The sequence below is a fragment of the Eufriesea mexicana genome, unplaced genomic scaffold (genome assembly GCF_001483705.2).
Source record: "Eufriesea mexicana isolate 0111107269 unplaced genomic scaffold, ASM148370v2 scaffold1849, whole genome shotgun sequence".
Taxonomy (NCBI): domain Eukaryota; kingdom Metazoa; phylum Arthropoda; class Insecta; order Hymenoptera; family Apidae; genus Eufriesea; species Eufriesea mexicana.
The window spans coordinates 417,066-433,963 of NW_016909933.1; the positions used below are offsets into that span (position 1 = coordinate 417,066).

The 16,898-nt window shown below is 28.0% G+C and overlaps 1 protein-coding gene across 1 annotated transcript in view; it reads left to right on the forward strand.

Moving 5' to 3' along the window:
• The window catches only part of LOC108549218 (netrin-3), a gene marked incomplete at its 3' end in the record, with an annotated part of 246,021 nt that overhangs the window by 197,335 nt on the left and 31,788 nt on the right, over nucleotides 1–16,898 (forward strand). The window lies entirely within an intron of this gene.

Sequence of the window (16,898 nt, forward strand, 5' to 3'; positions counted from 1 at the left end):
ATTTTTTTAAATTTTTTTTTTTTTTTTTTTTTTTTTTTTTTTTTTTTTTGTAAATTCAGCATCTTATAATACTATTCTTTTCACATTTTGTACTTCCTAGTTTTGTGTTGTTAATATTACAAAAAGGTATTTAAAGTTACAAATTTACAGTATCTTTCACAGCATAATTACTCGCTACTATTAAATCATGGCTATAAAATTATAAAAATTACAAAATTTCAAAACACCTTCGATAGCAATTTTAGAAACAAAATTACGAATATTTTAAATAACGTTTCTGCATATAGAATCGAAACACATTAATCTTCTCGTACAACAAATATTCGTTTTTAAAAATGAATTTCCATTATCGAGAAAAATTCAACTCCCACCTGTCTTAAAAAAAAAAGAATTGTGTTTTCCTTTTCAGATTTTTTTTTTTTTTTTACCGTAACGTTCCATTCCTTATGCACAATATTCACGTTATCTAAGTTACGTTGCAGAAAAAATTGATACGCAAAAGAATTCGTTTTTGATCACTCTCGCGTCGAAGAAGGCCATTTCAACGTCGGGCAAAAAATTCAATTAGACTGGAGATTATTTCCTCTTCATTATAGGCGATCGAGGTGTGCGAGTCAATTTCAAGATACCGTATATAATAAGTGCATGTCGAAACAGCCTTTTGAAATGTAATTATTGACCGGAATTTACGCAACTGGTTTGCTCGGATTGAGTTTCGAAATTAAATATAAATTTTATCTAAGACATCTCAGATATTCTTGTGGTTATTACACGAGAAAGTATGTCCTGCTTTCCAGTTTTCTATCATTTATACATACGTATATTGAATAATAATTTCGTATGAAATTATGGTACGAGATATTTTTGATGTTATTCAGTTTTTTAGTTGACATTTTGACAAAAATGTATAATAGAGCTAGTTAGTGAACTGCTCAATGATTCTGCAGGAATTATTCGGAAATATGTCTGGAAATATTGAAATAAATTTAATACGCGAATATTACATGCTTTGAATACATACTAAATTATGTATCGAATAGAATATTATTTTAATACATGAATATTAATACGTGAATAATTTAGAAATGTAAGGAATTAAGTTATTTAAAAATGTAGTTACGCCTATGAGAAAATAAGAATGAAAGAGAGATAGATTTACGGAGTTTAAATGTTATTCTGTTTTTAAATGTTTTCTGTTAATCCTTTATGATTTTATGTGACTGTAAAGTTACGTATATATATTCAAAATTAGATGAAATTCACAGAGAAAATATTTCAAGTGCTATTTTAAATGATAATTTTTATGCAATTCTAATGAAATCGTATTTCAAATAAAAGCACAGAATTTTTGGGGAATAAAATATTTTCATTTTTGGAATTCATAATGTAAAATAAAATATTTTATTTCCAGAAGAATAATACAAGAAAAAAATATAAAAATATTATTCGAAGAAATATATTTCTTTTACAAAAGGTTATCAGATAAATAATAAAACACCCAGTATATACAAATTTTTCCTAGATTACACCTTCTTTATACTCATGAAATAAAATATTAATAATTATATTATTATTATTAATAATGCAGCAAAATAATATAATAGGTAATTCGAAAAAATATATTTCTCTTACAACAGAAGACTATGAGATAAATAACAAAACACCCAGTATATACAAATTTTTCCTAGATTACACTTTTCTTATACTCATAAAATAAAAATTAATTACCAAAGCATAGTAACAATAATATAGCAAAAAAATATAATAGTTAATTCGAAGAAATATATTTCCTTTATAGAAGAATATTTTCAAATAAATAACAAAACACCCAGTATATACAAATTTTTCCTAGATTACACCTTTCTTATACTCATAAAATAAAAATTAATTACTAAAGCATAGTAACAATAATATAGCAAAATAATATAATAGATAATTCGAAAAAATATATTTCTCTTACAACAGAAGACTATGGGATAAATAATAAAACACCCAGTATATACAAATTTTTCATAGATTACACCTTTCTTATACTCATAAAATAAAAATTAATTACTAAAGCATAGTAACAATAATATAGCAAAATAGTATAATAGATAATTCGAAAAAATATATTTCTCTTACAACAGAAGGCTATGGGATAAATAATAAATTTTTCCTAGATTACACCTTTCTTATACTCATAAAATAAAATATTACTTATTAAAGCATAATAACAATAATACAGCAAAAAAATATAATAGTTAATTCGGTGAAATATATTTCTTTTACAAAAGAAGACATTTTTCCTAGATTACACCTTCCTTATACTCATAAAATAAAATGTTACTTATTAAAGCATAGTAAGAATAATACAGCAAAAAAATATAATAGTTAATTCGGTGAAATATATTTCTTTTACAAAAGAAGACTATCAGATAAATAATAAAACACAAAAGTCTGACTTGTCCGCTAAAACTACACTGAGACGAAACTCACGTGAAATCTGAAAGCGTGAAATCACGTTAGAGGGCTTATGGGATTATGGGAATTAAAATCGAACCACTACCGCTGTCGCCTTTAGCGGGGGCCAACGCGTTTGTTCAACTTCAACAAATGTCTAGTCTGTGGATATTGCTTGATATTCGTCTTATCATTGCCTCCTTGGAGACCGATGGATATTTATCTTTGTGTCTCTTGAATCTTGCAATAAGTTCATGCTACGATGCTTGTATAATTTTTATAATTTCATATTAATTTTCCCGAATTTTTTTTCTTTCTTTTTTCGTTTTATAGCTTACCTTTATTTACCTGTTTTCAGTTTATTTCACTTCGTACTCCATTTTTATTTTATTTCATTTTTGTCGGGTTCAATTTTTGTTTAATTTTGTTTTTATTTTAACTTTATTTTATTTCGTAGGTTATCTTTATTTCATTTCATATTTATTCAGTTTTTGTTATCTTTGTTAAATATGGAGGTTAGTCACGGATTAATATTTTATCCCGTTTATGTTCGTAGAAATATTTAAAATATAAAGTATGCGAAATAACGGTGAACAGAATAATAATTGCCATAGATAGGAACATGATAGAAACGTTATCTTATTGCAATAATTTGTAATTGTTTTAATAATAAAAATTATTTATCACGAAGATTGCATTGCAAATAATTATTTCAAAGTGCAATTTTCTTTTTTGTAAAAAGAAGATTGTGAGAAAATTAATTATTATTAAAAATTCTTATTAAGCCTGGTTCTTATGTCTCTTAATTATCGCTAGATTTATAAATCAAATAGTCTTACTTATTATTTTTATTTATGTTAGAACAATTGATTTTATTTACAATTCTTTATTACAATTAGTGAAATATATTACACTACTTTCAGTAAAATTAATATTAATTCTTATTGAAGAATAAAGTATATTTAAATATATATAATGGATCATTTTAGTTGAAATAGTAGTTTTAGTTAATATAATCTATGTCCATTTATTACTTAAAAAAATAGTATATCTATTTCCCATTGTTATAATATAATATTAATGTTAATTAATTCCATATTTTTGAAAGCCTTAAATGGTACAAAATTAGACTTCAACATGAACGATCTAATTTATTTGCAGAATGTAAAAGGAGCAATTTTTAAATTCTTTTTGTATCACTAGAACAAAACTATCAACCAGTCATAAAAATGTACGATTGTTTTTCACAAAATTAACATTGACTTTCATCCAGACAAAAATCTGATTATTTATACCTATTTATTTTATCGTATCCCTTCAGGTCGACAATCTTAGTGGCAATTAATTTCTTGTAGATACATCCATTGAAATACAGAACTGCATATACAATCAAGTACCATTTTCAGTGCTTCGAAACAACCAAGACTAATAATAATTTCAAGATAAAGAATAATAGAAGAGAAAGAAAATAATTTAAAAATAGAAAAATAGAAGAAGATAAAATAATTTAGGAAAAGAGAAATAGAAGGAAAATGGAAGAAATAGGTAAGAAGAAAAGTAGAAGATAAATGGAAAAAATAGATAAGGAGGAAAATAAAAGGAAAATGGAAAAATATATAAGAAGAAAAATAATAGAAAAATGGGAAAAAATACATAAGAAGAAGAGTAGAAGACAAATGGAAAAAATAGATAAGGAGAAAAATAAAAAGAAAATGGAAAAAATAGATATGAAGAAAAATACGAGGAAAATGGGAAAATATGTTAAAAGAAAAATAGAAAGAAAATTGAAAAAATAGATACGAAGAAAAGTAGAAGACAAATGGAAGAAATAGATAAGGAGAAAAATATAAGGAAAATGGAAAAAATAGATAAGGAGGAAAATAAAAGGAAAATGGAAAAAATAGATAAGGAGGAAAATAAAAGGAAAATGGAAAAATATATAAGAAAAATAAAAGGAAAATGGAAAAATATGTAAGAAGAAAAATGAAAGGAAAATATAAGGAAAATGGAGAAAATAGATAAGGAAGAAAATAAAAGGAAAATGGAAAAATATATAAGAAAAATAAAAGGAAAATGGCAAAATATATAAGAAAAATAAAAGGAAAATGGAAAAATATGTAAGAAGAAAAATGAAAAGAAAATATAAGGAAAATGGAGAAAATAGATAAGGAGGAAAATGAAAGGAAAATGGAAAAATATATAAGAAAAATAAAAGGAAAATGGAAAAATATGTAAGAAGAAAAATAAAAGGAAAATGGGGGAAAAATAGATAAGAAGAAAAATAAAAGACAAATGGAAAAATAGCTAAGGAGAAAAATAGAAGGAAAATGAAAAAAAAATAGGTAAGAAGAAAAATGGAGAAAAACAGAAGGAGGATGGAAAAAATAGATACGAAAGAAAATGGAGAAAAATGGATAAGAAGAAGAATAGAAGGAAAATGGAAAAAATAAATAAGAAGGAAAATGGAAAAAATAAATAAGAAGGAAAATGGAAAAAATAAATAAGAAGAAAAATGGAGAAAAATAGACAGGAAGAAGAATAGAAGGAAAATGGAAAAAATAAATAAGAAGAAAAATGGTGAAAAGTAGACAAGAAGAAGAATAGAAGGAAAATGGAAAAAAATAGACAAGAAGAAAAATAGAAGAAAGATGGAAAAGAATATAAATAACCTAACAGTATCACCTAACAGAAAATTTCAGAGCTTCGAAAGGTGGTGGAACGAAAACCCAAGTCGATCCCCAAGGATCACCCATCGGAATTACCTGAAATCGTCAGATCGTAAGAGGTCTGGAACGGAATTTCATGCAGTTGGTGGCGGCGAACGGGACGATTCCCATTAAATTTAAGCTCGTTAGCGGCGGAAAGCCCGACAACATGACGCATCATGTGTTCCACGGGACGGCTACTAGACACCGTAACGTTAGCAGGCCTATCCTTCTAACTTTCAAAGGCGGTCCGCCGAACCAGGCCAGGTATCATCGGCTTCGTAGAAGTTCAACGTTGATTGCCAGCTGTATCGATAAGATCTGATACAGACACTCGAGTTTTCGAAGTGCTGCGAAAGGTCAGGAACCCTAACTCGGCCGTCTTCCATCGTGATACTTCAGCGCGACCCATCCGCTGAATCGGTAGCCGCGGATCCGTTTCAACCTAACTTTCGTAGTCGAACCGTTAGGCTGTTTTATTTTAACCATATAACCCCCTTTCTGGCCGAACATCGGCCACGGAGAGAAGCAATACGTATTAGCATGAGCCACGTTCTTGCCGGTGAACGTCGGAGAAGCACGTGAAAGTACATCGTGATGTTTTCCTTCGCGTTTCTTCGTCGTCCAGGCATGTTTGCCGAGGTCTGATCTCCGAGGAGACGAATTAGGCTACGAGTCTACACGTCGATTATGTAATTGCTAGGTGTAAAACGTAAGCGAGGTACATTGGTGCCTTCATGTGAGCTATTTAGACGTCTGATCGCTGGTCTAACGTTTGTCGCGAATTGTGTAAGCGCCTTGTGCTCAGGATACGCGTGCATAGGTGTGCATGCTTAGGATCCGAGATATTTGCGAGGACTGAAGGTTGCGACGAGAGCTAGCTGTCTGAGAAGTAGACTGCAAGGCCTTCGAGTCACCGATTTGGTTCAAATTTTGTAGGATGGTAGATTTCTCAGCTATTTAGACGTCTGATCGCTGGTCTAACGTTTGTCGCGAATTGTGTAAGCGCCTTGTGCTCAGGATACACGTGCATAGGTGTGCATGCTTAGGATCCGAGATATTTGCGAGGACTGAAGGTTGCGACGAGAGCTAGCTGTCTGAGATTCTCGACGCTGAGAAGTAGACTGCAAGGCCTTCGAGTCACCGATTTGGTTCAAATTTTGTAGGATGGTAGATTTCTCAGCTATTTAGACGTCTGATCGCTGGTCTAACGTTTGTCGCGAATTGTGTAAGCGCCTTGTGCTCAGGATACGCGTGCATAGGTGTGCATGCTTAGGATCCGAGATATTTGCGAGGACTGAAGGTTGCGACGAGAGCTAGCTGTCTGAGATTCTCGACGCTGAGAAGTAGACTGCAAGGCCTTCGAGTCACCGATTTGGTTCAAATTTTGTAGGATGGTAGATTTCTTTACCACGATGGTGAAGGTATACGATTAACCTTTTAGGCACGGCTGAATTTTATGCGAAGCGATTTCTGAGGACGGCATAGCCTGGCACGAACTACATATAAGCGATACGCAACAAATTAGGTTATGTTTCGAAGTTAAACACCCATAAAATGTTCAGTAAATACATTTTTGTTATTGTTCAGTGAATCAACGTATTTATATTATTACTTCTACTATGTAGTAAACTGGAATAGATAGTAAATGAATATGTCAAAAAGTTTTTCCTTCAAATCAGTTTGTTTGGTAGTTATAAGAACTTGTGCCACAATAACCATGCCGTGCCAATACTTTTGTCTGGTACTGTATAAGTGATACAGCACTAAAATGTGTGACAAAATATGCTGTTCTTTACCCGAGTATATTAAAACGAAGCTATTGATGATATAATTATAAATTTTCTTCAAATATATTATATATTATTCGATTGTGTCGTCGTTGGTTTGTTTATGTCTTATCTGGTTGCTTGTTTCATTATTGGGTTGTTCATCTCCCATCGTTGAATTGTTAATAATCTTTCTTCTCGGATCTAATTTATTTTCTTCAGGTTTTAATCTTGCTTTCTTTTCAGGACTTAATTATTTTTCTTTCTCCTTGTGAGCCTAGAATTCACGTATATATCCCATGTGCAATTTAAATACGTAACAATTTAGGTTATGTTTCGAAGTTAAACACCCATAAAGTGTTCAATAAATACATTTTTGTATTCGACATTTTGTATTGACTCGAAGGCCTTGCAGACTCCTTGTGAGAAGTTAGTGGAGGATTTGATCTGTTTTATTTTCGAATTTTCCATTTGTAAATTTCTTTTGAATTTTCAATCAATCTTGAATTTTGTAATTGTGCAGTAACGAGGTTGTGCTGCTCCTGTGAATTATAAATGTAATGTAAATTTGTAAACTCGAAATTGTTTTGTATGTAAAATATTTTTGTATTATTTTCGAATTTTGAGTTCGTGGATATGCGAGGGTGTAACAGTTCTATGAATTTGTGGAATTATTTTTAAGGAAGTAAACAAATTATAAAATAATTTTGGGATGGTATATAATATATTATTTTACCTGATTATTTATTTATTGGAAAAATAAAAATTTTCAAGGAATATCGAGTAAGCATAATATAATATATATTTATTAATATTTTTATAAAAGTTTCGAAGGTAAAAAATGAATCAAGTAAATAATAATTCTGTTAAAATATTTTTTAATTCCATTTTTTAATCAAGTTTCGTATATAATCATTGGTGTTTATTGTATTATTTGGAATCAATGATTGAGCAGAAATAATACTGTTTAATAAATCTTGTATCGATATTATTGAACGTATTTAGATATTTCGTACGGTACTGAAAATTTTTACCATATTTCAACTGCACGAACGATATTTATTCATTAATATTCATTAATTGCTGCACATCTGATTGACGATGATTACCATTTCCTTTTCTTAAATAATTCAAACAAGTCATATATCATGCATTCGCGTTTAAATCTAATATTCTATTTATTAAATGAAATGTAAGCCAAGCTAACCTATAATAATGGTTAGAAACCGCGAACACGAGGATTGCAGTTCGATAAATCAGTTATAATCGATACACGAATTAACGTCGGATTAAGTATAAATTAAGCAGGCCCATTATACGTTATTAAAAAAACGTTAACACGGAGATTTCTACCTGATAAATCTAAATTACAGTCGATATGGACGAATGAGCGTTGCCCGGCACGACATGCGTCATATTAAATTTTTAACAAGGTAAAAGGAAGATCTAATGACCCGATAAATAACATGGTAATACTGAAATCTCAGGAAGATAATGCACGCTATATATATCTTGCAGGAAAAACGGAACGTTATCTCGAAATACTTGCTCCTGCATCGATTAGGGAAGTTCAGTTCCTCGATAGGCCGAGTTACGGCGGTCTTCAATCAACGGCCGCGGCGCGGCGCTGTCGTCGCTTAACGTGGTCCGAGCGGGGGGACCCTGTCCTTTTCTTCACGAGCGAACCAATTTGAAAAAGTCCCGATCGAATAAAATCGAAGCGTGCATCGTCTCTTATCAGCACGAATATCCTTTCCTCGTTCATTAGAGTATCGTTATTGCTTCAAACAAGGCAGTGTAATTCGATTAATTAGCCTTTTCGAGACGCTCGCGTCCGTGTGTGCACGCGCACATTTTTAAAGGTGTGCACACACATACACGAGGTGGAAGACAAGGATGGCATCCGGAAAGAACCGGATGATTTTTAAGATGTCCCAAGATATCCGATGGCCAGATAAGGGACGCTGAAAAGATTCTTCGTACAGCTTTGTGAAAAGAAAAGTTTTGAGAGGAAAGTCGAGTAGCTTTTAGTAGCTTGTTTCCAGTACGCAGCAAGCCAGTGATTTTGAATACCATTTTTGAATATCTTGGGATGGAATGGTTTGTCATTGGTCACAGGGTTAAAGTGTGATAGCGTGATTTTTTATTTAATTATTATTAATTATTATTTAATTTTGTAATTTTTCTATTTTTGTTTTGTCTATTTATTTATTTTATTCGTATCTATTAATGCTTAAGTTTAATAAGTAAAGTTTAACTTTAAATTTAAATTATTTTATTATTTTAAATTAAAATTCAATTAATATTTACTTTAATTATTAGGTATTTTAATAGGTTTTTGGTTTTCGGATGAGCTAATTTAATTTCTCTTTAATTTTGGAGTTAATGTAATTTAACTTCTGGGAATAAATTAAGGTAAATTTAATCACTCTAACAACAATTTCATTTTACATAAATTTAATATTTACGTAATGCTTCAAGTGTTTAGATCATTTTTTTATTTTTTGGATAAGCTAATTTAATTTTTTTTCTTTATTTTGGAATTAACGCAATTTAGCTTCTGGAAATAAGTTAAAATAGATTTAATTACTCTGTTGATAATTTCATTTTACGTAAATATCAACGTTTAAATAATACTTAAAGCATTTAAATTATATTTTTATTTTTTGCATAAGTTAATTTAATTTTTTCCCCAATTTTGAAGTTAACGTAATTTATCTGTGGAAATAAGTTAAGACAGATTTAATCACTCTATCAAGAATTTTATTTTACGTAAATATTAATGTTTAAATAATGCTTAAAACGTTTTGATTATTTTTTAGTTTTTGGATGAGCTAATTTAATTTCTTTTTAATTTTGGAATTAACGTAATTTAACTTCTGGGAATAATTTAAAGTAAATTTAATCACTCTATCAACAATTTCATTTTATGTAAATATTAATGTTTAAATAATACTTAAAACGTTTTGATTATTTTTTAGTTTTTGGATGAGCTAATTTAATTTCTTTTAATTTTGGAATTAATGTAATTTAACTTCTGGGAATAATTTAAAGTAAATTTAATCACTCTATCAACAATTTCATTTTATGTAAATATTAATGTTTAAATAATACTTAAAACGTTTTGAGATAAATTTAGTCACTCTATCAACAATTTCATTACCGTCAAAGTAACTATTTAAAAAATTTGTACGGTAATGATGTTAATAAGAGATAATTCATCGCTTTGGGGCAGCATTAGTGGATGTTTTCTTCAAGTAACTATCGCGTATTTATTATAGCGGACGTTTCTATTGTGTATTTATTCTATTGTGCAAAATATTCAACTTGAGCAAATTACGAAACGTATAATTTATCTCGAAGCATTGTACGCTAATATTAATTATATTTGATATATAGTAAATTTCAAAAGTTACAAACATACTATTTAATAATCAACTTAGATATTAGTAATTTAAATAACATTTTGAAAATAAATGTTTAACTATCGTATATCTCATCGATATTGTTTATTGAAATTATTTACTAATTTCTATCTTTGAATTTACATAGTTATATACAGGGTGTCCTATTAACATTTTCTAAATTTAATGACATCTTTTTTGACATATTGAAAATGTTTTATAATGAAAATCAAATGCGTCAGGATCATTTTCACGATTTTAATTTAAATATAATTTAATAGTTTTATATCTGGAATTTTATATTTTATTGAATGCGAATACGCAAATTTAACACTAAACCTACCATTCACTGGTGATTGGAAAAGAAGTAGAAGTTTTAAAAGATGGAATAGCGGGAGATATTAAGAAAATGACTGTATCTATATTAGAAGAAAAATTAAAATTAAAACTTTGATAAACGAAAAAAAATTAAAAGAAACTTTGGAAAATTGTGATTTAGACCATGGTAGGTTTAGTTTTAAATATTCTGATTAAAAAACAAAATTGATCTCCACTTTTTTCCTGTGTCTCCACTCCTATAAACATTATTAATATTTCATTACTTTCTTTTTTTTAACCCTCCAAAATTCATAAATAATATTTCTATCGCTTGAAGTAACAAAATGGACAGAATTATTGGTACACACGGTATATTTCGATTTGATTACTTTGATAATAATTTTAAAAAGTATATTATCGTTATACTAAAGGGTCATTTGATTCGAATATTTCACGTTGCAAATATATAAATAATATTTGTCCCATAAGAAATGATAAAGCTCTAATAATACTGAAAAATGTTCATACAATATTTAATAATTATAATTTACAGTATTATATTAAAGGGACAATTGATTCGAATATTTCACATTGCAAATATATAAATAATATTTGTCCCATAAGAAATGATAAAGCTCTAATAATACTGAAAAATGTTCATACAATATTTAATAATTATAATTTACAGTATTATATTAAAGGGACAATTGATTCGAATATTTTACGTTGCAAATATATAAATAATATTTGTCCCATAAGAAATGATAATACTAATAATATTAAAATGTTCATATAACATTCAACAAGTATAATTTACAGCATTATGCTAAAGGGTCAATTGAATCGAATGTATTACATTGCAAATATATAAATAATATTTGTCCCATAAGAAATAATAATACTAATAATATTAAAATGTTCATATAACATTCAACAAGTATAATTTACAACATTATACTAAAGGGTCAATTGATTCGAATATTTTACATTGCAAAGATATAAATAATATTTGTCTCATAAGGAATGATAATGCTAATAATACTGAAAAATTTAGTTTTTTATTATTTATTAACCCTTTGCACTCGAGGACCTTCTCGTTATTTTTATGGATCTTATAATTTGAGAATTTTCTGCTGTAAAACGATATTTTGCAAACGGTAAATTAAATGTCATATACAAATTAAGATATAGAATTATTTCCCTCCTACATTCCAGGTATCATTGCATTATCCAAATTTGATATATTAATTAACATGATTCTTCAGAATTTGATTAAATGGTGACTGAGGGTCGCCTCTCGAGTGTAAAGGGTTAATATTAATATTATTATTTTATTTTTTGTTATTTATTTTTATAATTATTATTCAATAATTATAATTTCATCTTTATGTAGCTACATATGCGTTTATATTTTTATACATAATTTTAAATTATTCATCTGTCGTTGATAAATCGTTTGGCAAATTTCAATAATAATTTCCAATTTTTTAATTTATCGATGAAATTTCGTTGCCAAGTGTAATAATTTTCATTCCTGAATTTCATATTGGAATTTATAAATGACAGTCAATAATTATATAATTATTCATTGAATTCATTAACAAAGATGTACAACATTGAAGCGTTATTAAAGAAGAGTATTTTTTCGATAAATAAATCATTATATCATAAATTCACATGACTCCTGGTTATTTCTTCATTCGAATCAGAGATAATTTATAGCGACACGCTTTAGGAACGTACGCACCTGTTCGCGTGATTTTAGCCTTAACTGATTAATGGAGTGTCGTATTACTCACTGCACCGTATTTTATTATTTTCCTCTGCCATCCTCCCGATTTTTAATGCCATATTAATTATTTGAATACGCTGCAAATACGTTGCTTTTCTTCTCTTAATCCACTATGAAATATAACTTCTACGTCATTTCTTTCTTTATTCTTTCTAATATCGTTTTAATACGTAATAAGACTTCTTTTGTGAAATTTATATTTTTCCATTTTGTATTTTTAGAGAACACGCCTGTATGGTATTATGAATATTTTCATGTACATTTTGATATCATGAAGGTTTTTGTGTACAAATATTCGATTAACTGAATGCTTTCATTTATAAATTAAATTTATTTTAAAAAATAATATTGAAAAAAATTTGTTTAGTTAAATTCTGTATTATATTCAATTTTCAAACCAATTCTATTACCTTCATTTATAGAATGTTCCAATGTTCCATAAATGTTCCAATTTTGCTTGCATTACATGCAATTATATCTATTTAGGTAATTAATTTACCATATCAGATATTAATATTATTTATTTTTTGATTTATGTTATGTTACATATTATATCCATTTGGATAATTCACCTACTATCATTTCAAGCATTTAGGTACCATTATTCAATTTTTCTTGTATCGCAAACAATCACATCTGTTCAGTTAATTAACTTACCGTATTAGACACTTAGGTACCATTTTCTGGTTCCTGTTATATTACATATAATTACATCCATTTGGCTAATTCACTTGCTATCATGTCATACATACAAATACCATTTTCTGACTTTTACTATATTACAAATAATTATATCTATTTGGATAATCCAACTACTGTCATTGCATTCATTGAAGTACCATTGCCTAATTTTTTGGCATTATAAATAATTATATCTATTGGATAATTCATCTACTATCATATCTTACATTCAAGTACCATTTTCTGACTTTTACTATATTACAAATAATTATATCTATTTGGATAATCCAACTACTGTCATTGCATTCATTTAAGTACCATTTCCTAATTTTTTGGTATTACAAATAATTATATCTATTGGATAATTCATCTACTATCATATCTTACATTCAAATACCATTTTCTGACTTTTGTTATATTATAAATAATTATATCATTTGGATAATCCACCTACTACAATACCATTTCATGTATTTAAATACCATTTCCTAGTTTTTTTGCATTACAAATAATTATATCTATTTGGATAATCCAACTACTGTCATTGCATTCATTCAAGTACCATTTCCTAATTTTTTTGCATTACAAATAATTATATCTATTGGATAATTCATCTACTATCGTATCATACATTCAAATACCATTTTCTGACTTTTGTTATATTACAAATAATTATATCATTTTGATAATCCACCTAGTATCATTTCATGTATTTAAGTATCATTACCTAATTTTTTTTTTGCATTACAAATAATATTATATCTATTAGATAATTCATCTACTATCATATCATACATTCAAGTGCCATTTTCTGACTTTTGTTATATTACAAATAATTATATCATTTTGATAATCCACCTAGTATCATTTCATGTATTTAAATACCATTTCCTAGTTTTTTTGCATTACAAATAATTATATCTATTTGGATTATCTAACTACTGTCATTTTATGCATTTAAGTACCATTTCCTAATTTTTTTGCATTACAAATAATTATATCCATTTGGATAATTCACTTGCTATCATGTCATACATACAAATACCATTTTCTGACTTTTACTATAATACAAATAATTATATCTATTTGGATAATCCAATTACTGTCATTGCATTCATTCAAGTACCATTTCCTAATTTTTTGGCATTATAAATAATTATATCTATTGGATAATTCAACTACTATCATATCATACATTCAAATACCATTTTCTGACTTTTGTTATATTACAAATAATTATATCATTTGGATAATCCACCTAGTATTATTTCATGTATTTAAGTATCATTGCCTAATTTTCTTTGTTGCGTTACAAATAATTATATTCATTTGGATAATTCACCTACTATCATTTCAAGCATTTAGGTACCATTATCCAATTTTTCTTGCATTGCAAACAGTCGTATCTGTTGAGTTAATTGACTTACCATGTTAGACACCCCTATCATTTTCTAATTTCCATGATATCTATCTTTCATACCCTTTGTCCATCGTAGAAACTCGAAATTTTCTCCGCGTGGAAAAATCTAAAATCCATTAAATAATTCGCGAACAGTACCCCTTGATTTCATACGAAAGCTGGGTGAAGGCGTTGTAATTCGTTTAAGATGGCTAAGTGCAGAGGCAACTGGCTCGTACTGAAATTTCATGGAACCATGGTCCTCGACGTCTCCCGCGACAATAGACCTCTCCCTTAGAAGCGATATGCCGAGAATGGCTGTAATTACTACTCTATCATCTAAAAGCAATCATCAAGCTATATTCCCGCGATCTAAGTGCGAAACAATGCACCGTTTGACCCAATTTATCGCCGGAGTGCCACGTCTCGAAGGAACAATACCTTTTGCTTTGAGAATCTTTATTGCTGATCCACACCGGACGTACCATTGCTGGAGACGTGTCAAAGCGATTTCAATTCGCAGTTAAGTGCCACGTTGTTAATTATATTTCCAGCTCGAGTATCCACGAAGCTTCCAATCGACTCCGTTTAGTAAATGACGTTTTAATTAAGCACTTGTAATCAATTTCTTTTGCATTGTGTTATTTGTTTCAGGAAAATTGAATTTGTATTTATTGCCTCGTGTTATGGTAGAAGACATTTTGTTTTACAGGAAAATGGAAAATAATGACATACTCGTGGAGTATAACGATAAATTGCATCCATATATTGAATAATTATTTATCTGAGGAATAATTTATCGCATATAACTTCGTTTTTAATCAATTATTTTAGTTATTTAATTTATTTAAATTTTATTTATTTATTTGAGAATAAATTATTTCTTTAACGTGCAAATAAAAAGGCAAATAATATTCAATTTGTTATGAAAGAATGAAAAAGTAATATGTTGGACTGAAAAATTATCTGGAAAATTGTTGTAGCAGAAATTTAGTAAAATTGGAAACGAAAAAATTATATTATTTGATGATCTAATAATGAAATAATTTAGAGAATAAAATTTGTTAAAAATTATATATATATTATGATTATATTATATGATAATCAAATACTGAAATAATTTAGAGAACAAAATTCTGTCCATAGATATTGTGGTTAATTAATATTTATAATAACATAATTATTAATCAATAATTATAGTTGAAAAGATGATTGTTAATTAATCATTTCGAGACGAGTAATATGTGTTATTTAAGTAAACGATTAAATAAAAATATTTTCTTTGAACGATACTTTAATAAATTATTATTTAATTATTCAATTTATTACGTGTCATGATGAAAAAGTCATATAGTTGATTGAAAAATTATGTGGAAAATTGTTGTGACAGATATTTACTATAATAGGAAACGTAGAAATTATATTATTTGATAATCGAAAACTGAAATAATTTAAAGAACAAAATTTTGTCAATAGGTATAGCAGTTAATTAATATTTATAATAAAATAATTATTAATAAATAATTATAGTTGAAAAGATCATTGTTAATTAATAATTTCGAGACGAGTAATATGTGTTATTTAACTAAACGATTAAATAAAAATATTTTATTTCAACGATACTCGAATTTCTTTTCCATAGAAGTATTAAGTATTTCATTTATTTTAATTCTCAATATTTTCCAATGTCGTAAATAATATTATAAAACGTGAGCAAAAGTTTATATTGCGTTATTCGTATCATATGAATAATTGACCCTACGAAAGTCTGTAATTTTACGATATTTATTACGAAAGCTAAGTTCTTTTTCTTTCCATAAAGTATGTTGCTTTTACTGTCTGATAATATCTCGAAAAATTTAACGTTGTTTCACGTGCGCGATATAAAAAGCAGGTTGAATATCCTACACGAGAGTCGAACAATTTTCAACGATTTTATACCCTTTCACCCCGGAAGCTCGTCGAAGAGCGATTACGGAAGACGCATGCCTACATCCGCTTGCAGACGTAAATTAACTCGCAACCTCACTGCAGGTGTTTCTCCAGAGAGTGTTACATGAATCTGAAATTTTTATTTCATCCTGCAAAACACATTATTTGCCAAAAGACCGGTGCGTGTTAGAAAGTTTTTGTTTCATATGAAAATTTCGAAAAGAATTATAAACGTTGCAATATAATTATTATTTACTACGTTGTAATTATTAATTAATGATATTATATTTGTTACTATATTTGTTAAATAACGCAAGCTATAAAACAGTGGTTAGTGAATAAATGTATCGTTATCTTGTAAAATGTTGTTCTGATAATTAGTCCATAATATATCCTTAACATTATATAAATTATATATTATATTATATTATTAATAATAATTATTATTAATCCATA